The 25329-nt window shown below is 41.7% G+C and overlaps 1 long non-coding RNA gene across 1 annotated transcript; it reads right to left on the bottom strand.

Moving 5' to 3' along the window:
- Window positions 1-419: 419 nt before the first annotated feature.
- Window positions 420-21720, bottom strand: LOC123343439. The gene is made up of 4 exons (XR_006572242.1): window positions 21671-21720; window positions 20449-20557; window positions 2333-2466; window positions 420-527 (listed from the first exon to the last, which is right to left on the bottom strand). It is a non-coding gene; the product is annotated as an uncharacterized LOC123343439 (long non-coding RNA).
- Between the last annotated feature and the right edge of the window lie 3609 nt (window positions 21721-25329).

Below are 25329 nucleotides of genomic sequence, written 5' to 3'. Positions count from 1 at the left end.
CAACATATTTTCTTATCTTATACCAGTTTAACAGTAGTTAGCATATGCTTTAATAGTGGGTTGAGCTAGAAAACATTGGTCAGAGTCACATTGTTACCTGCAAAAATCGGGGGCGCCCCACCTATACCCTACAGAGGGCTCAAGGTGTGACCTGGTCAATTTAGGGAACACCCACCATTTCCCTTTTGAGGACTCAGGGCATAAGGCACCTACCCTTAACCACACTCAGGAAGAAATCTGGTCAATTTAAGTACCCGCCCCTTCCCTCGGAGCTCAGGGTTCTACAGGTCTGTGGAACCCTTTCCCAGTGAAAGAGCCTTAAACAGCTGTGCTCTAAACATCTATTTATTAGCAACACACACAGAATACATATACGAGGAAAGCTCTTATGCTCACCACTCCCAATATACAAACTTCACCTGATGACCAGTCAGGATCCTCTCATCTGGGGGCTCCTGCCGATGCCTCTGCACGTCACGGTTGTGTAGACGGGTCAGAGTTTCAGCAGCTTGATGTTGAACTGCAGTCTGGAAATGGTTCCCAGAGAACATTGTTTTTCATTTATATTATATAGGTAAACTAGCTCCCTCCTTCAAATTTATTAAACCTATCACATTATCCTACACTCCTAAATAACAAAACTTTAACCAATTACAAACTGACACCTATGTGTCCTCCTTCCTGCCCAAGTTTTTTACATTTTATTTTTCATACCTAAATTCTAACTTAGTTGTGACCTTCTCTGTTTATGCAGATGGTCAGCATAAAAATCCTGGTCAGAGTTTCTTACCATTTATTGAATCTCTTTCTCTATGCTCCCTAATTTCCCAGTATCTTTTCAACCTTGGTGGTTATAACTCTTGGTAGGGACATTCCTGAGGTAGGGATGCTTTATCAGCAGCAGAACATTATTTATTTTAAATGTTAGTGGTGAGCTCACTGTTTCACCAAAGGAGTGGGGGTGGGAGTATTGATCAGGTCTCAGGCCTACAACATCATGACATCTGCTTAAGAATATCCTATTTGGGTTTCTGTATTTAATTAAGACTTAAGTGCTGCGCTCCCTGAGGCTAAAATAAACAGAATATCATTCATGCCTTTTTCGTTGGAAAGCAAAGTTGTACCCCAGTATATTGAATCTACTTTAAACAATTTATCTTTACTATTTAATTTCTTTCCAGAAACTTGGTGCCAATTTCTTGCCTCAGATTAATTATTATTATGAATTTGTATTATAGTGGTACACAAAAGCACATACGAATAGCATGAGATAGTCCCTGCCCCAAAGACCTTGTAGTCTAAAGAAACAACACAGATAAAAGGTGGGAGTACAGAAGGGCGAAAAGCCCAGTTTAGTCACTGCTGACCAGGGGAGGGAGTAGACCTCTTGAGATAGCCCTGTGGAGGAAGACCTGGCTAGGTCTAGAGACTAAAGACTACATTGAAGCTGCCTGGATGGAAGGCTCAACTGGGGCTAGAGCCTAACTAGAGACTCTTAAGTGTCAGAACTGCTTTGGGGCAGGTAGGCATGGTGCAAAACCCTTTTATTTCTTTTGGTTCCTCAAGTAGTTTGGATCTCCTTTGTTTTGGGTCCTGCAGAGCATCTGCTGGGCAATAGATTGTGAGAAGGGTCTAATGGAGGCAATGGTAGAAAGCAGCCCAGGGACAGACCAGATGATCTGAATGACCAGACCTTGTCTGGAACCCAGAGGAGAGGATGGGCCTGCATTTCCCTACTGTTCCACTGAGGGCAGGGGTGTGAAGGCCCCAGCCCGGAGCCAAGGGCTGAAAGGCCCAAAAACCTGAAGTGGAGCCAAACATCTGGTGTGAAAGCAATGATATATGGGACTCTGGTTTCCCCAGAAGGGGCAGGACTTTAAGTGACCTGGGTAGAGGGCAAAGTCACAGGAAGAGACAGACCTCCACAGGGACAGAGTGACTGTCAGCAGAGAGCACCAAAGGAGGAGGAGAGCCACTCCACTATGTCTGTCCAGCAGTGGTGCACTGGCAGGTGAGTCACAGATTTAGAGTAGGTCAATGGCAGAGCTGGGAATAGCTCCCACTGAAGTCATGCACAGAGATGGACTCATTGGTATTATGGAGTTCATTGTGGAGACAGTCTACATCTACATCTGCACTACAGCTCTTAGAGCAGCACAGCTACACCAGCGTTGTCTCCTATCATCTTAATGATTCCTGCCTCGTGCTCTCCCACCAACATAGTGCTGTCTACACCAGTGCTCAGGAGTGTGGATTATTCACACCCCTGAGTGATATAAGTTAGACCTCAGTAACCTGTAGTGTAGATAAGGTCTAAGTGAGAAAGTCTTACAGTTCTTCTGTCTCCACCAATATGGCTCCAGTCTTGCAGTAAGATGAACTCCAGCAGAGCCCTGCTTCTGTGTGGCTCTTCATGAACTTCAAAGGGGCTCTGTGTGGGTGCAGTGGACCACCTGGATGCATTTTCTTGCAGAATTAGGGAAAGAATAATTTTTAAATCTTTATAAAAATCTAGATACAACATTTTAGAAACATCTGCCCTTGCTTTCTAAAGATTTGTGTGGAAAATGTTTTTCATGAGCAATTAATTAGAATATTTTCTGGGTAATGTTACATGTAAAGCAGCAGAAGCATGTACGTGTGTGTATGGTGGGAAGAAGGGGCGAGACAGGCAATTCTTGAAGAGAAGCACTTTTTCCCCCCCGTAGATAACTTTTTAGCCCACTCTGGTGGCTGGACTGTTCTCTTTTTCAGGACACTGGTGTGGGGAATATGTTTCCAGATATTATCTTTGTTTTACAGCACATATGATTGTTACCTTCAGTGTGGATTGGAACTTCCATTTTAGAGTAGAAAACAGGCTAGATCTGGGGAACTAAAAAGGGGCCATCAAAAAGGCATCAGCTTTAAATAACTCTACCCTGGTAGAACAATAGGTTGCTAGAGGCAGAACCGTTGACTTTTAAAGACTGTCTGCCAGTGATCCCACCTGGGCTGGCAGTAGGGAAAATCCCAGTAGGACAGGAACAAAGGAAGGTACCATAGACTGCTTTTAAAAGTGGCCTGCTGTCTAAGCAAGAGAAGCCTTTTCATCACCAGACCCAGAAGACTCAGCAGGAGGAGGGGAGGCAGGAGAGACTTGGCCAACTTTAAGGATTTGGCTCAAACCCACAGACTCACAAAAAGGAGCTGAGATCAGACTAAGGGGTATTGTATTAGGTGTGTTTTGTTTTGTCCAGCTCTGTACATTTTGTGCAGTCTACAAGTTAAGTATGTGTTTGTGTATGTGTGTAAGTTCCTTTTCAAAGTCCCATGTTTCTTACTGGAACTGTTACCTGGTCCCCAAAAGAGTTAACCTATAATCCAGAGCACCCTTAGGAGTGGACTCTGGGACAGCATGCATAAGCACCTGAGAAGGACAGAGGCAGGCTGACCAAATGTCCCGATTTTATAGGGACAGTCCCGATATGTGGGCCTTTTTCTTATATAGGTGCCTATTCCCCCCCCACCTCCCTGTCCCAATTTTTTCATCCTTGATATCTGGTCAGCTTCAACAGAGGGCAATTGGATGGCAGGGACCCGTATCCCAAGAAGTGGTACTGACAAGGCAGGGAGTCTGTACTCCAGGAATGTTTCTGAGAGGCCAGAAAGAGAGTGTGTCTGGATGCTGCCCAAACTCAACTGGCTTGAAAACATGTGGGATCCAAAAGCTGGATCTGGTTATAACAGCCTGCTGACTGTTCACGGGGGACTCAGCCAGGATTCTAACACCTGGCATAGTGGATTTTGATACATTTTGAGCCTCTATAGAAACTAGCCAAACTGTAAGACTGCTGTCACTTATAGAAGATGGGAGGGGAGAGAGCCTGGAGGAGAATGAGGAAATAGAATATTTTGAGATTCTTTTTAATGGTAGATCAGCTTGTTAGTACTCAACATTAAATTTTTTTTGTTAATGTTCATATTAAAGTTTAAATCCCTAAAATATTAGCATCATGAGAGACATGCAACTGGTAAAACAGGACTGACTGATCGGTAATGTCTAAGAACCACCACAGATAAGTGAGGAAAAATAAATTGCTTGTGAGAAGGTCAGAAATATCCAGTACCAAGTAACATGTATGTGTTTAATTCTGAAGATGGTTACAATAACCATCGTCACATAAATACAATAACTTTCAGGTTTTATTATTGCATCACTATTATTTTTCAGAATACAGCAGCAGAGAATTTTGTCCAAGAATTTAGATTTTCAAAATTGTTTAGAGAAGAGATGTGACAGTTGAGCAAAAAGGACACCGCCTCTTATCAGCTATTCGCAGAGATTGGGGCCAAGATTCAGCAAAGGACTTGAGCATGGCACTTCAATGGGAGTACTCATATGCTTAAATTATGCCTGGTCTTAAGTAATGTGCTGAATCAGGGTCTAGTATGGCAATTAATTTCAGAGAGAGAAAACAATTGAGAAGTCTGGTAACAGCTCCTCTAGAAACCAAATAAACTGCAAGGCTGCTGTCACCTGTAGAAGAGGAGTTGGCCAGGAGGAGAAAGAACTAGCTATATGAGAATGGAGGGGAAAGATAAGGCTCAGCAGACTAGAATATTAGGATGGAATCACTTAATGGATTCTTCCTTCCCGTGGCTGGAGTTGAAAAATGTACTGTATGCACACTAGTACAGCCAAGATTCACATTATGACCTTGAGCTGAAGTGAGATTGTCTCTTATTTGAATCACTGGCTGCTTTGCTAGCCATTTCTTGCCTTGGAATACATTACACCATCAAGAAACAAAACAGTGGTTACAAACCTAGGAGTAAATCACAATTCTGACAGTTTGCTTTCCTTGGAAAATAGCATATCGTATTATTTTCTGACTCATTCCATCAAATAATATGGAATATGCTAACAAAAGGTGGTATCTGTCATGGTACATCATCTTACAGATTGACCTGTATCAATAAGGGAAACATGAAAGCAAAGTCCCTGACCTTGTAAAGAGATCTGTATGGGAAAAATCCCAATAAAGTCAGTAGGAGTGCAAGTAAGCATAAGAGATTGCCAGCACAGAACGTTTTGCAGGAATGGGCATGCTGGAACAAATTTTATAGTGGGGGTGCTGCGAGTCATTGAATCAAACTGTTTCACCCTGTGTATAGGGTGACCAGATAGCAAATGTGAAAAATCGGGACGGAGGTGGGAAGTAAAGGCACAGCCTAGTTCCAGTACCTATCGGAGTAAGGGCCAAGTTTGTTTAAATAGAGCTCACAATTCCTTTACATTGCCACCATTTAATCTAAATTACTTGGGGGAAAAAGTGGGTGCATTAAAGCAGAACTATTTCTACTGCTCACACAGGAAACATTAAGAGGCCATTGTAACCACTTCTATAAAAGAGATCTTCAGTATGTGAAATACTCCTTCCTAGTCCCACTACCAGTAAAAACATTTAGCTTCAGAATGAATTAGATTCAGTAAAGCAGCGAGAGACTACATATTCTTTTCTTAGTGGTAACAATTAAGGAAATGAAAAAGCAACCACAAAAAGATAATAGATCAATGGGGCTCTTGAATATTCGGAAGCTAAATTCTTTTGAGATGCATAATGTATAAAATGCCCCTTGCTTCCTTCATATTTTAACTTCATGCTGATTCCCTCTTAATCACCAACCAACCTGAGGGCCCAGAGATATTATAGATTTTTATTACCAGAGCTGAACATGAACCAGAACCCTAATAATCATTAGACAGCACATCTGTAAAGTGAGCTCAAAGGGAACATTTCTCAAATGAGCTGGAAGGAGCTGTAAAAGCTTATTTCCGGTGCTACTATGGGACTGAAGCATGTTTTAGTCCAATGTACTAACCAGTATTAAGTCTCAAACATCCTTTATTAATACAGGATCAGGTGTCCCTGCACTGTTTATCTGCTCATTATAGAACACCTTTTTTTTTCTTGTAAAAAAGTCTTGCTTCTTGTTGAAAAAGTAAAATAATGAAAACTGAAAAGTTAAATAGTGAAAATTATTTTTTTACGTTTTTCAGATTTCAGGGATGAGGAGGGATGATGACATTTGAAAATTGTCATAGAAAGCAGACACTTTTGCAGAAATATTTGATTAAGCTAAAATCTTAATTTTCTTTTGGTGGACAATTTTCAGTGTGCCTTAGCTCATCACTTTTTCCTTCTTCTTATGCGCTACTGATCTTCCAAAAGCAAGAGGTGTTCACCGACTATAAGATTTTCCTAGAAAGTACCTAATTGCAGAATACTTATGAAACATAGGAAAAATCTACCATTAACTGCTCCATATACATCACTCAAGCAATGGTTTCATGTATTATGAAGTTATCAGAACCCTTCAGTGGAATTGTATTGTATGTTATATTTACTAATTATATACTATACATCAAAAATTGATTTTTGAGGTGTACCTCCTTTGTCTAGAACTATTTGTCCACATTGATCCACATAATTTTAAGTCCCAGCTATATGGAAATGTTCTGTTTCTTTCCAACTACATTTGCTTGAAAATAATTTCTGATTTAGTTATGATGAATAAAATCCCTGCAGATAGTGGGAGTACATTTTCGTTTGTCTTTTTCTTGCTCCTAATGTATTTATAGAATCTTTTCTTAGTCTTATAGTTTTCTTACCTAGACATAATTGCATTCCATTTTTTGCCTTTCACACAGATAACCAAGCTGGTCTTTCCCATTAACTTCCTTTCCCCTCCGAATATTGCATAGACACTATGGTTAAAATCCTGGTTCCATTGAAGTGAGTGGCAAAACTACTAGTAATATATTATACATCTTTGAACATACTCCCTGAGAGTATGCTTTTGAGCTTGAAAGGTAGTGAGATAGCTGTGAATCTTCTTAAGAGACCCACATAAATACTATCACCACTGAACGCACAACAGCTACCCACAGTTACTACAGAGTGATATCAGATAGGACACAGCTATTTCCTCTCTATCCTATGTTTTGTTATGTACAATGATAGGATCCTTGGTGAGACAGATCCTATAGTGTTGGTTGTTGGGTTTTTTTAAATTTTATTTTATGGAATATAGCTAAGGTTTCATTTTGGGTTAATACTGGTTTTTATAAAAGATGACCTTGCACTTGATAAATGACTTCTGATACTGCAGAGGTGGGTGGTGCAGAAATTAATGTAGTAATAATACACTTGAGTGTTTAAATGTAGGTAAAAGAATGAAAACTATCCTGTGAAAAAGGGAAAAATCCATTTGGAAGTGATATTTTGGAATTTGGCAAACAAATTGATTTGGTGATCTATAGTAGACCCCCCCTCTCTCTCTCACACACACACTGCTGTCACTGTGATCTACTGGGGCATAATCCAGATTAATGAGAAGCTATGTCACCCGTGCCCTGTAACCGGGTGTGCTCTTACTGATGTAGCCTCCAACCTGAACTGCTCACAAACAGCCTCCAGCATGAAAGTCACTCCCAGATAGGTTTGTGTGTAGCTGCAGCCTGCTAGCCACACCTTGGCTCTTACCAGCCTCATTTATGCTGCAGGGAGACCCCACACGCCCTCTGTCCCAGATCTTCCCCCAGAAATGTATGTCCTGTACTGCCCAGCCCACTCCTGGACAATACACATTTATATAAAGTCTGTTATTTCTGGACAGTACAAATATGTTAAGTCTCTTGTTCCTTTAAAGGAACAATATGTCATCTTATTATTTTACATAGAGTTTCCAGACCTTCCAACTTAAACACACTGGATTAGATAAAACAGTCAAACAAGAAAGAGATCTTGGAGTCGTGGATAGTTCTCTGAAAACATCCACTCCATCTGCAGCTGCAGTCAAAAAAAGTGAACAGAATGCTGGGAATAATTAAGAGAGGGATAGATAATGGGACAGAAAATATCACGTTGCCTCTATATAAATTCATGGTATGCTCATATCTTGAATACTGCATGCAGGTGTGGTCACCCCATCTCAAAAGAGATATATTGGAATTGGAAAAGGTTCAGAAAAGGGCAACAAAAATGATTAGGGGTATGGAACAGCTTCTGTATGAGGAAAGATTAATAAGACTGGGACTTTTCAGCTTGGAAAAGAGATGGCAAAGGGGAGATATGATTGAGGTCTATAAAATCATGACTGGTGTGGAGAAAGTAGATAAGGAATTGTTTGTTATTTTTCATAACACAAGAACTAGGGGGTCACCAAATTAAATTAATAGGCAGCAGGGTTAGAACATTAAAATGAAGTATTTCTTCACACAATGCACAGTCAACCTGTGGAACTCCTTGCCAGAGGATGTTGTGAAGGACAAGGAGGGTTAAACAAGAGGGTTAAAAAAAAACCTAGATAAATTCATGGAGGATAGGTCCATCAATGGCTGTTAGCCAGGATGGGCAAGAATAGTATCCCTACCTCTGTTTGCCAGAAGCTGGGAATGAGCAACAGGAGATGGATCACTTGATAATGTGTCTGTTCATTCCCTTTGGGGCACCTGCCATTGGCCACTGTCAGAGGATAGGATACTTGGCTAGATGGACCTTTGGTCTGACCCAGTAGGGTCGTTCTTATGTTAAGTTTAACAACAAAGAGATCTTAAGCGAATATAAGTAATGAGGCATAAAAGTCGGAAATGTTTATGAAAACAAAGATAAAACATGCCAAACTTAAATTACATTAGATTCAAGCAAAGTTTCTCATGACATGCAGATTACTGACCAGGGTAGGACTACCCTGCCCCCCACCATAGTCCAACAGCAGGTTTCCTTTGTCGTCTTAGATTCAATGCCAGAGACAGACAGGGAGAAAGAGGAAGGTGTCTTGCAGTGTCTGCACCTTGTTTTTATAGTCCTGTTTTCCCACCCCCTTTGAGAAGCAGTTCCACCTGGGAGCAAGGTGACAGGTGGCTTGATAAAGAAAGGAAACTCCATGCTGTTTCTTTGCTAAGGCTGTGACTAGGCTAAAGACCAGACAGCGGCACAGCTGTAGTTGTGCCACTGTAAGGTCTCTGTGCCAGTGGGAGAGCACTCTCCTCTGGCATAATTAAATCACCCCCAACGAGCAGCGGTAGCTATGTGGGTAGGAGAGTGTCACCTGCCAAAATAGTGCTGTCCTCACCAGTGCTTTTGTTGGTGAAATTTGTCGGTTGGAGTTCTGTGTGTTTTCACACTCCTGACGGACTAAAGTTTTGCCAACAAAAGTGTGTGTGTAGACGAAGCCTAAGTAGATTTTTTTTCCCTGCCCCCTTCCTTGCCAAAAGATGGCCACTCACCAGGTAATAGTCCATCAGCTTGTTGACACCTGGCTGAGGTGGCAGCTCGCCCTTTGTCTCTGGGAAACTGGTTTAGCTGCTCCCCAGACTTATCTGGGAAATTTCTTGTTCTTCCTGTTTGTTCCTTATACTCCATGCATTTATGTATAGACATCTGGGAGGTTAAGCACATTCCTCCACTGATTTCCTTCTTGTTGCCCCTATGACCCAATTGTAATTTTCCACATCTCCCTCTCTCCCAACATCTAGCTCTAACTTAAGGTCACCTCCTTTTTATATCTAGATGTGGGCTTCTATCTGCCTTCTTTTGAACCTAGTTTAAAACTCTGCTCACTAGGCTGGGGAGTTGCTATGCAAAGATGCTCTTCCCGTTCTTGGCCAGGTGGACCCTATCTCTTCCCACCAATCCTCCTTCCTGCAACAGTATCCCATGGTCAAGGAAACTGAAGCCCTCCTGTCCACACCATCTGTGCAGCTGTGCACTTATCTCCCTCTGCTTGGGCCTTTACCATCAGCTGGGATGATGGATGAAAACACTACTTCCACCCCCTGATTCTTTCACATTTGCTCCCAGAGCCCTATAGTCATTGCTGATCTGCTCAGGGTCATATATGGCAGTATCATTAGCACCCACATGGATGAGCAGCAGGGGACAGTGGTCAGAGGGATGAATGAGTTTTGACAACCTTTCTGTAAAGTCACAGATGCAGGGTCCAGGCAGGCAGCACACCTGCTAGGACATTATGTCAGGTTGACACATGGATGCCTCCATCCCCCTCTGAAGAGAGTCCCTGCAAGTCTCCCAGCTCTGGGAGTAGGTGGCAGCAGCCAGTCTCCTCCCCGTAGAGCAGCTGGTTCTCCTTCTTCCTACGGTGCTGCTGTAGTAATCTCTAATCAGCTAGCTTCCTCCATCCTGGATGTCTCCATGTGCGTCCTGTCAAACTTCTATTGATTTTAACAGCAGTCACGTACAATTATCTAAGAGATGAATTTGGCTGTTAGTCCTTTGGGCCTTTTAGCAATCATCTGACCCTTTCCCACAAAAATAATCCTGTCAATTTTTGGCTTCATATAAAGGTCAGAGTTTTTCACTGACAATATTTTCCAGAGCCTTGGGTGTTAGACTTAAGTATATGACAGTGGTCTAATATTTTTTTGACATTCTGCAGGTCAAAAGACCCCTTGTGTATTTTTGATAATAGCAAGAATTGCTTTTATCTGGGAATGACTGGATGCATTCTCTCTAATGGAAGAACATTATGAACAATAACTGTTCTTTTTTTTTTGGTAATTAACCTTCTTATGACATTTGCATTAATAATGCACTAGATTATCCTAATGTCCTAATGTAGCTGAATTTCTATTAATGTTTTCTCTGCTAAATAAATAAGTGAACTGAGTAAAAGAGATGACATTTGTTTTAATTGTTCATCATGGGCTTCCCCCCCTCCTCCTTCTAAAGCCTTGGTAGTTTGTTAAATACAAACTCTTAAATGGATGGCATTTCATGATGGGTTTTGAACCTAATTATATCAAATGTCATAGCATTATTTATTTAAAAGGTTTTGCAAAATTACTGTACAAAGGAAAAACATGTTTCTTCTCTTTTAAAGACCTTAAATCATTCCATTAACTTCTACTAATTTCTATTTGGCAAGTTCAAAAATGCACTCAGTCAAGCTCACTTGTATTGTTTTTTAGCTTCCTTTAAAAGTGAGTCATGTTCCTGGAACTCTGTTAACTGTTATTGCTTCTGCCTTACAAGACTGTTTATGAACATGTCTTTTGGAACTGAAATGAGGAGAGTGTGGCATATCCAGGGGAATCTCGAGGTGGGCCTGCAAGATAAATGTTTCCACTTGAAGAGTAGAATAACCCAAGTGGCTCCATGAAGTTTAATAGGTAGCTATTTATTTAAAACATGCTAGGTGAAGAATCTAATGGGAAAAATATTGTCCATCTCTATATAGAAACTCATTAATGTCAACACAGCCAACGACGTGCTACCGGACTCCTCATTGTTTTTGTGAACACAGCCGAGAATTCATTCTCTGTGCATATGATGAACCCTCTTGATGGTATCTATCAGGTAGAAAGACTATGTGACTATGCTTTCATGAAGGTACTGAGAGACTAAGAACCTACCTTGAGCACCAGAACCTTAGATCTTGATCTGTAGGAGTAGCAAGACTACTCCTTCCCTGGAACAGGTGGTAGGAGAATGGGTGAAGCCTTGGATTCATCATTCCTTAATCTCTAGTCACAGTAGTTGAGCCAGCATGGGGGAGAGGGTGTAATAATTTACTGCTAAGACAGGCAAGCAATAAGCTACCAACTCACAGAAGGTAGGAGGAAGCAAGGGGGGAATTGTGACTCAAAGATGAGTCTGTCACAATGACTCTGGGGAGTGAGAGGGGTGCTGCTTAGTCCCCTGCCTTTGGTCAGAGCTGTGCCTAAAGCCACACTGAAGTACTGAAACGTGAAAACAAGAGCCTTTTTAGTGTAAATAAAAAAAATTAAATTCATTTTGTTTTAAATCTATCTATAAAATCTTGCAAATTCCTACAAAACATAGAGGAATTCTGAGTTATGTGCAATGTTCTCAATAAAACACAAATGCCTTTTCTTGTTGTTGTTTTTGTGATAATGAAAAGCAATATTGACAACAACTTGATATAAGTGATTTACAGCAAATAATTTACTAGATAAATGTACATATGTGATTTCCTCTAAGCTATTCAATGTTTGCATCTATTTGCCTTTTTCTTTCCTATGTGTGCTTTTACTTTGTGGATTAGTCATGAATACTTTTTATTTTGTATTTAATAGCTGATATTCAGAAATTGGGCTGTTTGATCTTATGTAGAACTATCTGATTATGTTTCAGGTTTTAGTTGAAAACTGATTTTTGTCTGTGGCAACTAAAAACTGACAAAGTTCAACCTGAGGAAAAACATTTTGGTATTAAAAAAAAAATCAATTTTAGTTATTTCAGCAAAATCCTCCAAAATGTAATTGAAAAGAAATATTTCCCTTGGAAATTTCTGATTTGACAAAATAGCCAGTTTAAGAACATAAGAATGGCCATATAGGGTCAGACTAAAGGTCCATCAAGCACAATATCCTGTCCTCTGACAGTGCCAATGGCAGATGCCTCAAAGGGAATGAACAGACAGGTTATCATCAAGTGCTCTATGCTCTGTCACCCAATCCCAGCTTCTGGCAAACAGGCTAGGGACACCATTCCTGCCCATCCTGGCTAATAGCCATTGATGGACCTATCTTCCTTGAATCTATCTAGCTCCCTTTTGAACCCTGTTATAGTATTGGCCTTGACAACACCCTCTGGCAAGGAGTTCCAGAGGTTTACAGTGTATTGCATGAAAAAATACTTTCTTGTGTTTGTTTTAATCCTGCTGCCTATTAATTTCATTTGGCAGCCTCTTGTTCTTTTATTATGAGAAGGAGTAAATAACACTTCCTTATTTACTTTCTCTATACCACTCATGATTTTATAGACCTCTATCATATCCCCCCTTAGTTGCCTCTTTTCCAAGCTGAAAAGTCCCAATCTTATTAATCTCTCCTCATATGGAAGCCATTCCATACCCCTAATCATTTTTGTTGCCCTTTTCTGAAACTTTTCCAACTCCAATATATCTTTTTTGATATGGGGCAATCACATCTGCATGCAGTATTCAAGGTGTGGGCATACCATGGATTTATTCAGAGATAATATGATATTATCTGTCTTATTATCTATCCTTTTCTTGATAATTTCCAACATTCTGTGTGCTTTTTTTGACTGCCGCTGTACATTGAGTGGATGATTTCAGAGAACTATCCACAATGACTCCAAGATCTCTTTCTTGAATGGTAACAGCTAATTTAGACCCCATTATTGTATATGTCTAGTTAGAATTATGTTTTCCAATGTGCATTACTTTGCATTTATCTACATTAAATTTCATCTGCCATTTTGTTGCCCAGTCACCCAGTTTTGAGATCCTTTTGTAGCTCTTCACAGTCAGTCTGGGACTTAACTATCTTGAGTAGTTTTGTATCATCTGCTAATTTTGCCACCTCACTCTTTACCCCTTTTTCCAGATCATTTATAAATATGTTAAATGGGACTGGGCCCAGTACAGATCCCTGGGGGACACCACTATTTACCTCTCTCTATTCTGAAAACTGACCATTTATTCCTACTTTTTGATTCCTATCTTTTAACCACTTACTGATACATGAGAGAACCTTTCCTCTTATCTCATGACTGTTTATTTTGCATAAGAGCCTTTGGTGAGGGACCTTGTCACAGGCTTTCTGAAAATCTAAATACACGTATTCACTGGATCTCCTTTGTCTGCATGCTTGTTGACCCCATCAAAGAATTCTAGTAGATTAGTTAGGCATGATTTCCCTTTACAAAAAACAGTTGAGTATTTCCCAATTATCTATGCATCTGACAATTTTGTTCTTTATGATAGTTTCAACCAGTTTGCCCGGTACTGAAGTGAGGTTTACTGGCCTGTAGTTGCCAGGGTCACCTCTGGAGACCTTTTTTAAAAATTGGCATCACATTAGCTATCCTCCAGTCATTTGGTACAGAAGCTGATTTAAATGATAGGTTACAGATGACAGTTAGTAGTCCTGCAATTTCACATTTGAGTTCCTTCAGAACTCTTGGGTGAATACCAGCAGGTCCTGGAGACTTGTTACTGTTTAGTTTATCAATTTGTTCCAAAACCTCCTCTAATGACACCTCAATCTGGGACGGTTCCTCAGATCTGTCACCCAAAAAGAATGGCTCAGGTTTGGGAATCACTCTCACATCCTCAACAGTAAAGACCGATGCAAAGAATTCATTTAGTTTCTACGCAATGGCCTTATTGTCTTTGAGTGCTCCTTTAGCATCCCAATCGTCCAGTGGCCCCACTGGTTGTTTAGTAGGCTTTCTGCTTCTGATGTATTGTTTTTTTTAAATTGCTATTACTTTTGGAGTCTTTGGCTAGCTGTCCTTCAAATTCTTTTTTGGTCTTGCTAATTATATTTTTACACTTCATTTGCCAGAGTTTATGCTCTTTTCTATTCTTCTCATTAGGATTTATCATCCACTTTTTAAAGGATGCCTTTTTGCCTCTCACTGCTTCTTTTACTTTGTTGTTTAACCATGGTGGCTCTTTTTTTGGTTCTCTTACTATGTTTTTTAAATTGGGGTACACATTTAAGTTGAGCCTTTATTATGGTGTCTTGAAAACATTTCCACACAGCTTGCAGGGATTTTACTTTTGGTACCGTACCTTTTAATTTCTGTTTCACTGACCTCCTCATTTTTGTGTCGTTCCCCTTTCTGAAATTAAATGCTACAGTGTTGGGCTGCTGTGGCGTTTTCCCCGCCACAGGGATGTTAAATATAATTATATTATGGTCACTATTACCAAGCGGTCCAGCTATATTCACCTTTTGGGCCTGATCCTGTGCTCTACTTAGGACTAAATCAAGAATTGCCTCTCCTCTTGTGGGTTCAAGGACCAGCTGCTCCAAGAAGCAGTCATTTAAGGTGTCAAGAAACTTTATCTCAGCATCCCTTCCTGAGGTGATATGTACCCAGTCAGTATGGGGATAGTTGAAATCCCCCATTATTATTATTTATTTTTTATTTTAATAGCCTCCCTAATCTCCCTGAGCATTTCAGATTTACTAACACCATCCTGGTCAGGTGGTCTGTAATATAGCCCTACTGCTATATTGTTATTTTTCAAGCATGGAATATAGAAATTCCATAGAAATTCTATAGTGCAATTTAGTTCATATAAGATTTTTACTTCATTTGATTCTACGCTTTCTTTCACATATAGTGCCACTCCTCCACCAGCACCACCTGTTCTGTCCTTCTGATATATTTTGTATCCTGGTATTACTGTGTCCCATTGATTAACCTCATTCCACCAAGTTTCTGTGATGCTTATTATATCAATATCCTCATTTAATACTAGGCACTCTAGTTCACCCATATTATTATTTAGACTTCTAGCACTGGTATATAAGCATTTTAAAAACTTGTCATTTTTTGGCTGTCCCTATTGCATGATGTAATTGAATGGGACTTTTTTCATTTGACTGTTTCTCATCAGATCCTCCCTATATTTTATCTTTTTCCATCCTCTCCTCCTTATTAGGACATAGGGAATCTCAATTTATAGATCCTCCCCTAAGAGATGACCAAACCACATGCTCCTCCGCACCTGTCAGCTTTCCTCCAGCCCTTAGTTTAAAAACTGTTCTACGACCTTTTTAATTTTAAGCGCCAGCAATCTGGTTCCATTTCGGTTTAGGTGGAGCCCATCCTTCCTGTATAGGCTCCCCCTCTCCCAAAAGCTTCCCCAGTTCCTAATAAATCTAAACCTCTCCTCCCTACACCATCGTCTCATCCACGCATTGAGACCCTGCAGTTCTGCCTGTCTTAAGTGGCCCTGCGTGTGGAACTGGAAGCATTTCAGAGAATGCTACCATGGAGGTCCTGGACTTCAATCTCTTACCTAGCATCCTAAATTTGGCCTCCAGGATCTCTCTCCTATCCTTTCCCAAGTCATTGGTATCTACATGTACCACGACAACTGGCTCCTCCCCAGCACTACACATAAGCCTATCTAGATATCTCGAGAAATTTGCAACCTTTGTACCAGGCAGGCAAGTCACCATGCGGTTCTCCCGATCATCGCAAACCCAGCTATCTATATTTCTAATGATTGAATCACCCATTACTAATACCTGTCTCTTCCTAATAACTGGAGTTCCCTCCCCAAGAGAAGTATCCTCAATGCGAGAGGATACCACAACATCATCTGGGAGTAGAGTCCCAACTATAGGATCGTTTCCCTTTGCTCCATTTGGATGTTCTCCTTCCAAGTGAAAGTTTCCATTTAAAAACTTCCAATGGGTTTCCATTTAAAAACCCATTGATGGAAACTTTTCAACCAGCTGTAGTCATATGGTATTATTTCTGTATCCTGATTTGATGTATATAACTCTTACAATCAAGACGTGGAGCTTGAAGACAGCACTTGATCTTTGAATATTTCAGGGAAAAGGATATATGCATAACCAGGGTATCCTAGCAAACTTTTAACCTTCTTTCTATACCATACTAGCTTTGTCTGAGATACTGTATCATTCCTAAAAAAATGTAATTGAATAGATGTAGTTTTCTCTCAATACATTCACACAACATACTTACGTCTTCATGTGTGGTCCTGCTAGGTAAGGATGAGACCACATTCCTTATCTGACATGATTTTTGCCTCTTTGCTATGGCTCTGAGAAGGGATTCTACAAATCTGGTCCCTCTTCTGTCTTAACCAATGTCCTATCCCATATATGGCATAGTAATTTAATTTGCATTTATTGGTCTGTCATTTTCTATCATCACTGCAGTCAATCACACAAACTAATACTGTGCAGAGCTCTAGCTGCAAAGGGTGTGGGCAGAACATAGACTGGTACATCAATTGCCTCTGTGCAGGATTCTGGTGAGGACATCTCCCTTTTTGCTGTGTCAATCAGTGCCCCATTCCTTATAAAAATGTAACATGCATGGGACTTTAACATTTCCTACTCAGGAATGCTCAAGTATACAAGCTTCTAATCCATTTCCTAGCAGGGGCGGCTCTAGGTATTTCGCCGCCCCAAGCATGGCAGGCAGGCTGCCCTCGGCGGCTTGCCTACGGGAGGTCCCCGGTCCCGCAGATTCGGCGGCACACCTGCAGGAGGTCCGCCAAAGCCGCGGGACCAGCGGACCTTCCGCAGGCATACCGCTGAATGCAACCTGCCTGCCGCCCTCACGGCGACCAGCAGAGCGCCCTCCGTGGCTTGCCGCCCCACGCACGCGCTTGGCGTGCTGGTGTCTGGAGCCGCCCCTGTTTCCTAGGTCCATTCTACAAGTATGTTATGCCCTCTTTGTTGTTTATGGAAGGTGAACACCAAAAAGGGTTCAAAGACAGCAGAAGCAAATTTAGTTTTAAATGTAAGCAAATACTGATGAGTTTTTCGGTTTTCCCCCAATATTCATTCAGCTCCAGAGGATGAAAACTAGCATTTTAGTGGAATTGCTTGATAAATTCAAACTGCAGTTGTATAGGCACTTAACAGGTGCTACTAACACAGCTGGACGGCTCTTTTTAGCCTTTTGTAGCATTCCAAAGAAGTAATTTCATGCAGGAAAATACTTCCTTTCAAGCTTTTACTTTTAAATTTAGAAAAAGCTAAACAAATTGTCAAACATACCAACAATCCTGAAGAGCCACAAACCCTGAAGTTCCCATGTTATGACCCCAGAAAAGGAGCACTGTGTCCTTAGCTGGTGTAAATTGCTGTAGTTCCACTGAAGTCACTGTTTATCCACAGCTTCTCCCCGCTAACTTTAGTCTTTTGACAACCAGCTATTTAATAATCCTGGTTAGCATCTACATCTCCCTAAACGTATACACTGAATTCAAGGCACTACACCAATCTATATCAGCTGAGTATCGCTCAAGGGTGACGCACATTGTGCCACTGTAGTTCAACTCCGTAGTAGAAGGCCATAAAGGCTTTTAATAAACCAAACAAAGATCAGATTGTGCCCTTCACAGCTATGTTCTTTTAACCTTTGTAATACATGAAAGTGATAAGACAAAGAGACATGGATTCTGTGGAAGCGGACTGTCTAAAACCTGGCACATCCCCCCTCAAAGTATCTTAACATGGAACCTTTCTACAGTATGTATGTAGCATTTTAACATGTTTTTAAACTAAAGTTCCCCCATAGTACTTTTAGCTTGTAGAATGCTTGGTAATGACAAGGCTTCGTGGCCTATAAAGTAAGGATTGTTTCGTTAGGATTCTTTAGTCCTTCAGCTTTTGAGCAAATGTCACACCCCGAAAGATTTGAACAAGAATCTGATGCTCTATGTTGCCACATTTTGAGCACTATCCTGTTGGGAATACACTGCAGGAATGTTAAATAAATAACCTTATGTACCCTTTACCTTTCAGCTCTAAATGCTTACACATAAAAGTGTTGAACTTTTCAGCAGGGGAAAGTCTCTCTTTTTTTTTTCCCCTCCCAGCTCTTTCTGCTATGCCTCTTCTTGCCGGGGGATATTAGAGATATGCCAGCATTAAAATGCTACTTACAGCTACACATGTGGAGATCCATTATACCATTCACTACTATTCATTTACACCTCTGTGGCTAGCGATGGACAAATCAGTGGGAGAAAAGGGTTTCCCTGAACCCTTTGCTAATTTGTTTTAGAAGGCCCTGAAATTATTTATTTTCCCATGCTCCCTTCACCCCACTTCCCCAATTATTTTTCATAGCTGCACCACTCTGCACTTTGAGTCTGTCCGGAACTGGGACCAGAAAGGCCAAGCCAACCTTAGGACACCTTCTCTTGTCGTATTTTCAGCCTGACTGTAAGCAAGAAGCACCTACCACAAGATTGCCAGCCAAATTTTGCAATCTGAAGAGTTTAGAATAAAGATGAGATCATCCAAAACTTCGCTCATTGGTCAAAATAGACACAAACCCATGTTAGCTGCCCAGTGGAGAATTCTCCCTGCCTAAGCTGATCCTCAGGTAGTGTAGAACTGTAGCAGCTTCTACCCTATGTCAAGCTTAGGGAGTGTGGCTGGCAATCAAAGAGCAATGGCTAGGGCACCCTGGGCTGCTGCTGACCTCAGCAGAAGTAATAGCACATTTGGACTATTGGCAGCCTTCTGGCTTCTCTCATTGATGCTGGCAACAGGGAAGCACAAAGGGCCATGCTCTGCTCCACTATTCTTCCCTCCAGCTGCACAGAGTAGAGTTGGGTGGAAATTTTCCACTAAAACATTTTTGATGAAAAATGCAGATTTATCCAAACTGTTTTTTTGGTGGGGAAAGGGCTGATTTTCAATGAGTTTCTCAACTTAAAAAAATTAATAAATAGACAAACAAGTTTTGAATGGGTTGGAACATAGCATTTTGCCAAAATAATTGCCTTTTCCATTTGAAACAACTTTGTTTTAAACTAAGTTAATTATAGTACAAACATTTGAAGAAAAAAATCAAAACATTTTAATTAACCTAACCCGGGAGAAGAAAAAGGTTCAGATAAACTTTTGAAAATTCAACTTTTCACCCCTATTCAAGACAGGAAAAATGTCCCAAATATTCACAGGATGGGGAAACCATTTCCTGTCCAGCTCTAGCACTAAGAACTTGGCTGTAATGAAGGATCAGGTCTAAAATCTTTTGATCTTTAGCCATCAACTCCTGAAAACTCTTAGCCAACCATCAGAGACTGAAATAATAAAAATACACATGAAATTCTCCTAAATGCAGGGCCAGCTTTAGGATTTGATTGGGCCAAAATGATCAATTGCTTGCTCTAAAACTTTGGAACTCCTTTAAAACTCACTGAGGGGGCTCTTCAGGTCAAAATTACCAACCTCCTTTACTGAAGGAGAAATGGGGACTGGCTCTCTAACTGCACCATAGTTCCCAACATCTGAACTAAGAGACAATTCTCCAAATCATTTGGGATCAAGGGGCTTCCATCCGCTGCAGGTGTTTTGGGCTACAAGCAGGCAGCTGGGAGAGAATACACAGAGGCCTCTGAATCCCCCTATAAATCCAAACTCTGTGACCCTGCCCCTAAAACTCAGGGAATCCAAAACCATGTGCTACTTAGGCACCAAATGACCGTCCTGACTGCTGTGGGAAAGTGAATGACCTCTGATTTTTATTTGAAATCCCAGTGACAAGTGTTTGACTCCAAGCAAACAATTTACATTTTGATGGTAATTGTCGCAACAAAAGACTCAAATTTAACTCTATATGAGAGGGAGAGAGGTGAGATTAGCCTGGACTTTTAAAGTTTCCCAAAATTATTCTGATTCCATAGCAACTTTTTAGATCCTTCATCCCAAACAAACAAAAGAGCTCTGCTCAAACGTACAATAAACAAAATTAATGCTCTAATTAGCCTACTCTCTTGCATAATTTTCTTTTACAGAAACTCAATGGTTTTTAAAGTCACTGTGGGCAAAGTGGCTATGCAATACCTAAATTACAGCTCCTTCTAGTTAATTTAAGCCATTCTCTCTATGCTGCAGCCAACGCAATGTTATTTCTTCCCAGCACACTGTACCTGGAATATGATATTAAAAGGAGTGATTTTCACAGCTCTTGCAGATCAGCATTTTTAGTGCTGAGCTTATCACATCATTCCCAGATGTATTGTCTTTCAGAGTCAGTACCTTAAAGAATAATGGCAAGAAAGATAATGTCAATCCCATGTGTCAGAAACGGTGTAGACAAAATCAAAATACCCAGGACTTGTGTGATAGGAAGTAACTCATATTCAGGGATACCCAGTTCTCGCTGACTATGGATAATTTTACACAATGTATTATTAGCAACAATACATGCCGCTAGTGGATATCGTTTACCAAGCTCCTAAATGGTAGAAAACACAAACAAGATCTGTAGTTTCAATACATAGGCATAAAGCAGTCACAGCTGTTTCAGATGATGCTACCAAATCCGCAGTTGCGAGGAACCCCCAGAATGAGAAACCACCACTGATGCTACTGCTCACCCTCTAGGGTGATGCTGTGTTGATTTTGAGTGGAGATGACTGAATACTCTTAGCGATAATACATTTGCCGCTCTCTTCTTTCCTTCAGGACCTCTCCCTCTTTAGCACAGCTTTTCTTGGCCTCCTGCTTAATGGAAATTCTCCTTCCACTAATTCCCTCAGTGAACACACACACCAATTATGGCTGCACTACATGTCATTGCCCACCTCCCCCACATGTCCAACTGAAATCGCATAGGAGTTAGTGGAAGGTAGGATGGAAAATAAAGCTTCACATGGAAATCTGAGCTTTGCAAATAGAGAACCCAAATCAAATGCCATTGCCGGCAGCCCCCAGTCTGCATGAAGGGGCTCTGAGAGCACTGGAAGTGTCTTTCACTAAATTGGGGAGAGGCAGTGTGATGCATGAAATATTTTATATGAGAGAGAGAGAGTGCAACGGGAGAAATATTGCAGAATGGCAAGGAGGCCTGCATTGATTCTGAGAAGCATTCATTTAGAGATGCCTGGGGTCTTCTAGTCTTATTTGGTATTAGAAGTCTAAGTGCTTTCCAGCATTTACTGTACGTTTATTTCAGGCCATGCAAAAGTCTGTTCAAAACCAAATGGTGCTCTAAGGAGTCCTGGGAGTGTCTTGCGGTTTTGTATGAACAGATCTTTTACCTGAAGGGTGGCCTCTGTCTTATTGCTAGAAAGCCAGGCCCTCACATATCTGCAGTGGATGTGTGTGAATGCATCACTAGGGGGCAAGAGATGTCGTTGCTCAACTCACCCAGAGAGAATTCATGTTGGCCTGGTTCTTGTATAGAAAGAGAGGTGGTGATGCAGGGTGTTGTGTATTTGGTTGTCATGGTTTTGTTGCTATGGCAACTGAGTTAGATTATTATGGGTTAGCTCAACCGGTTTCAACCGGCTGAGGAGCTCTCTGTACATATGTAAATAAAATGGAGGTTTTGGTTAGCTGCCTGCTCTCTGGCCTCAAGTGATTGCTTCCTACACCGGCTGCCCCAAGGATATAACACTGGCGACGAGGATGGGATTCCGGTGCTGCTCCAGTAACAGAAGGAAGTAGAAGTTAAGGTAAAGAACCAACAAACAAAAAAGCTGCTTATTTGCACTGACTGTGAAAGTGAAACTAAAAATCATGGCTACTCTGACCAGGCCCCTGGAGCCTTTTGATGAGAATACAGAGCAGTGGCATGTGTATGCTGAGCGTTTTGAGCTTTTTGGTATTGCAAATGACATTACAGAAGCGAAGAAGGTGCCAATATTCTTAACTGTTGTAGGGGCTAAAACCTACTCTCTGCTACGCAGCTTACTACACCCTGTTAAGCCTGAGACTAAATCTTACAGTGACATTGTGGAAATCCTGGGGTCTCATTTCTCCCCAAAACCACTGGTAATTGCTGAAAGATATAGGTTCCACAAAAGAGACCAAAAGGAAGATGAAACAGTTGTACAATTTGTAGCCATTTTAAAAAAGCTAGCAGAACACTGTGAATTTAAAGAAATGTTACATGATGCCCTGCGTGACAGGTTAGTGTGTGGCCTGTACAGTGAAGCTATACGGAAGCGCCTACTGACAGAGGCTCAGCTTACCTTACAGAAGGCTGTTGATATTGCTGTCTCCATGGAACTGGCTACAAGGGAGGCACAATACATCGGTGCACCCCCTAGGGTGCAAAAAGTGTCACAAGAACCGACCCACAAAACTGTGCAGAGTCAAGAATGTTACCGCTGTGGTAAGCCGGGTCACCAGGCATCAGAATGCTGGTGTAAGGACCTGGTGTGTCGACACTGTGGCAAAAAGGGACACATTGAGTGTGCCTGTAAACAAAAGAAAAAGAGGCCTGTGGTCTGGCCGACAAAAAGAGGAACCCTGCATACCCTAGAGCAGACCCAGGATGATCAAGGTGACACCTCATCGCAAGAGGAAGTGCCACTGCATGTTTTGTCTTTGGCAATGGGCTCACATGAATACTGGGTAACCCCGTTATTGGATGGCAAACGTATACGCATGGAACTGGACACCGGTGCAGCCGTCTCACTGATCTCCGAGACTGTGTATAAAGAAAAGCTACAGCATCTTCCGCTTAAGGCAACAAAAACTGTTCTGAAGACGTATACGGGAGAAGCTGTGCCTATGCTGGGCACTATTGATGTTAAGGTGGAGCTCAATGGACAGGTGGCTAAATTGCCACTGTTTGTGGTGAGAGGTAACTACCCAGCCTTAATGGGTAGGTCTTGGCTTGGGAAGATTCAACTGAACTGGGCAGAAGTGCACCGGATGACTAAAGAAGAAACCAGTCTAACCCCTATACTAAGGAAACATGCTGCTGTTTTTGGAGATGATTTGGGAAGTATGAAGGGAATCACTGTGACATTGAACATTAAACCTGGCAGTCCACCAAAATATCTGAAAGCCCGAACTGTGCCATATGCCATCAGGCCAAAAGTTGAAGCAGACCTGGAGCGCCTGGTCACCAATGGAGTCCTAATACCAGTTACCCATAGCTCATGGGCCACTCCTATCGTTCCAATCGTGAAGAAAGATGGCTCTCTCCGGATTTGCGGTGATTTTAAAGTCACTGTCAACCCAGTGTTGTGTGCAGAGCAATACCCGCTTCCCCGCATCGATGACCTCTTCGCAGGCCTGGCTGGGGGACAAAAGTTCAGTAAGATTGATCTGAGTCAAGCATATTTACAGATGCACGTCGATGAAAAGTCCCAAGAGCTGTTGACTATTGTGACTCATAAGGGGCTTTATAGATACTGTCGTCTACCCTTCGGAATAACATGTGCTCCCGCCCTGTTCCAGAGGGCTATGGACCAGATCTTGTGTGGCTTGTCAGGAGTTCAGTGCTATCTGGATGATATCCTGGTCACTGGAAGAAATGAAGAGGATCACTTAAAGAATTTAGAGGCTACCCTACAAAGACTGGAAGAGTATGGCCTACGAGTTCGCAAAGACAAGTGTGAATTCTTCAAGCCCTCTGTTGAATATTTGGGACACATCATTGATTCTGCAGGTCTTCATAAGGCCCCTGCAAAAGTTAAAGCTATTGTGGAGGCTCCCCCACCTCGAAATGTAAGCCAGCTGCGCTCGTTTCTAGGACTCCTGAACTATTATGGAAAGTTCATCTCACAGTTAGCCACACTGCTAAAACCACTTCATGAGCTCCTTGGGCAGAACAAGGCCTGGAAGTGGACTGAAGCCTGTGATGTTGCGTTTAACAAAGCTAAGGATGCATTGCTAAATTCTGAAGTTCTAACGCACTTTGATCCATCCTTACCACTGCAATTGGCCTGCGATGCCTCCCCTTATGGAGTGGGAGCAGTCGTGTCACATATTATGCCTTCAGGAGAAGAGAGACCTATTGCTTTTGCTTCACGCACTCTAAGCAAAGCAGAAACTAACTACGCCCAAATCGAACGTGAGGCATTAGGAATTGTTTTTGGAATTCGGAAGTTTCATCAGTACCTGTTTGGGCGAAAATTTACTCTTCTCACAGACCATCGACCTCTGACATCAATTTTTGGACCTTACACAGGCATTCCCCCATTAGCTGCTAGTCGTATGCAACATTGGGCATTGTTACTTTCAGCACACACATATGAAATCAAATATCGGAAATCCACTCTACACGGCAATGCAGATGGCCTCTCAAGGTTGCCTTTGCCGGTCAAACACCAAGATAGTGCCCACAAGGAAATCTTCTACTTTGAACAGGTAGAGAATACACCCATCACTGCTACTCAGATAAAGAAGGCAACTCGCGTTGACCCAGTATTGTCCCACGTTATGGACCTGGTGATGCATGGAACATCTCGACAAACCTCTCCGGTCTCATCCGACCTTGTTCCCTACATGTCCAAGCGGACGGAGTTATCGGTCCAATCTGGTTGTTTGTTGTGGGGGAGACGTGTCATTATTCCACCACCACTGAGATCACAGATGTTAGAACAGCTACATTCCGGTCACTGTGGAATAGTGCGCATGAAGGAAATTGCACGAAGCTATTTTTGGTGGCCTGGACTGGACAGCGCTATTGAAGAGAAGGCAAAAGCTTGTATGTCATGTCAGGGTGTGAGGAATGCACCCCAGTGGGCACCCCTACACCCATGGGACTGGCCTGAAAACCCGTGGCAACGTATTCACGTTGACTTTGCTGGCCCCCTTGAAGGAAGCATGTTCTTGGTGGCAATAGATGCCCATTCTAAATGGCCAGAAGTCTCTATAATGCAGTCCACTTCTGCAGAGACTACTATCCAAAAACTACGAGGACTCTTTAGTCGTTTTGGTCTGCCAGAACAACTTGTGAGCGACAACGGACCGCAGTTCGTTTCTCAGGAGTTTCAAAATTTTATGAAAGCAAATGGGATACACCATATCACGTCAGCACCATATCATCCGTCCACCAACGGATTAGC

Source organism: Mauremys mutica, chromosome 10 (assembly GCF_020497125.1).
Source record: "Mauremys mutica isolate MM-2020 ecotype Southern chromosome 10, ASM2049712v1, whole genome shotgun sequence".
Taxonomy (NCBI): Eukaryota; Metazoa; Chordata; order Testudines; family Geoemydidae; genus Mauremys; species Mauremys mutica.
The sequence above is the reverse complement of the archived record's forward strand: the minus strand, read 5'-3'. Positions and strand labels throughout refer to the sequence as shown.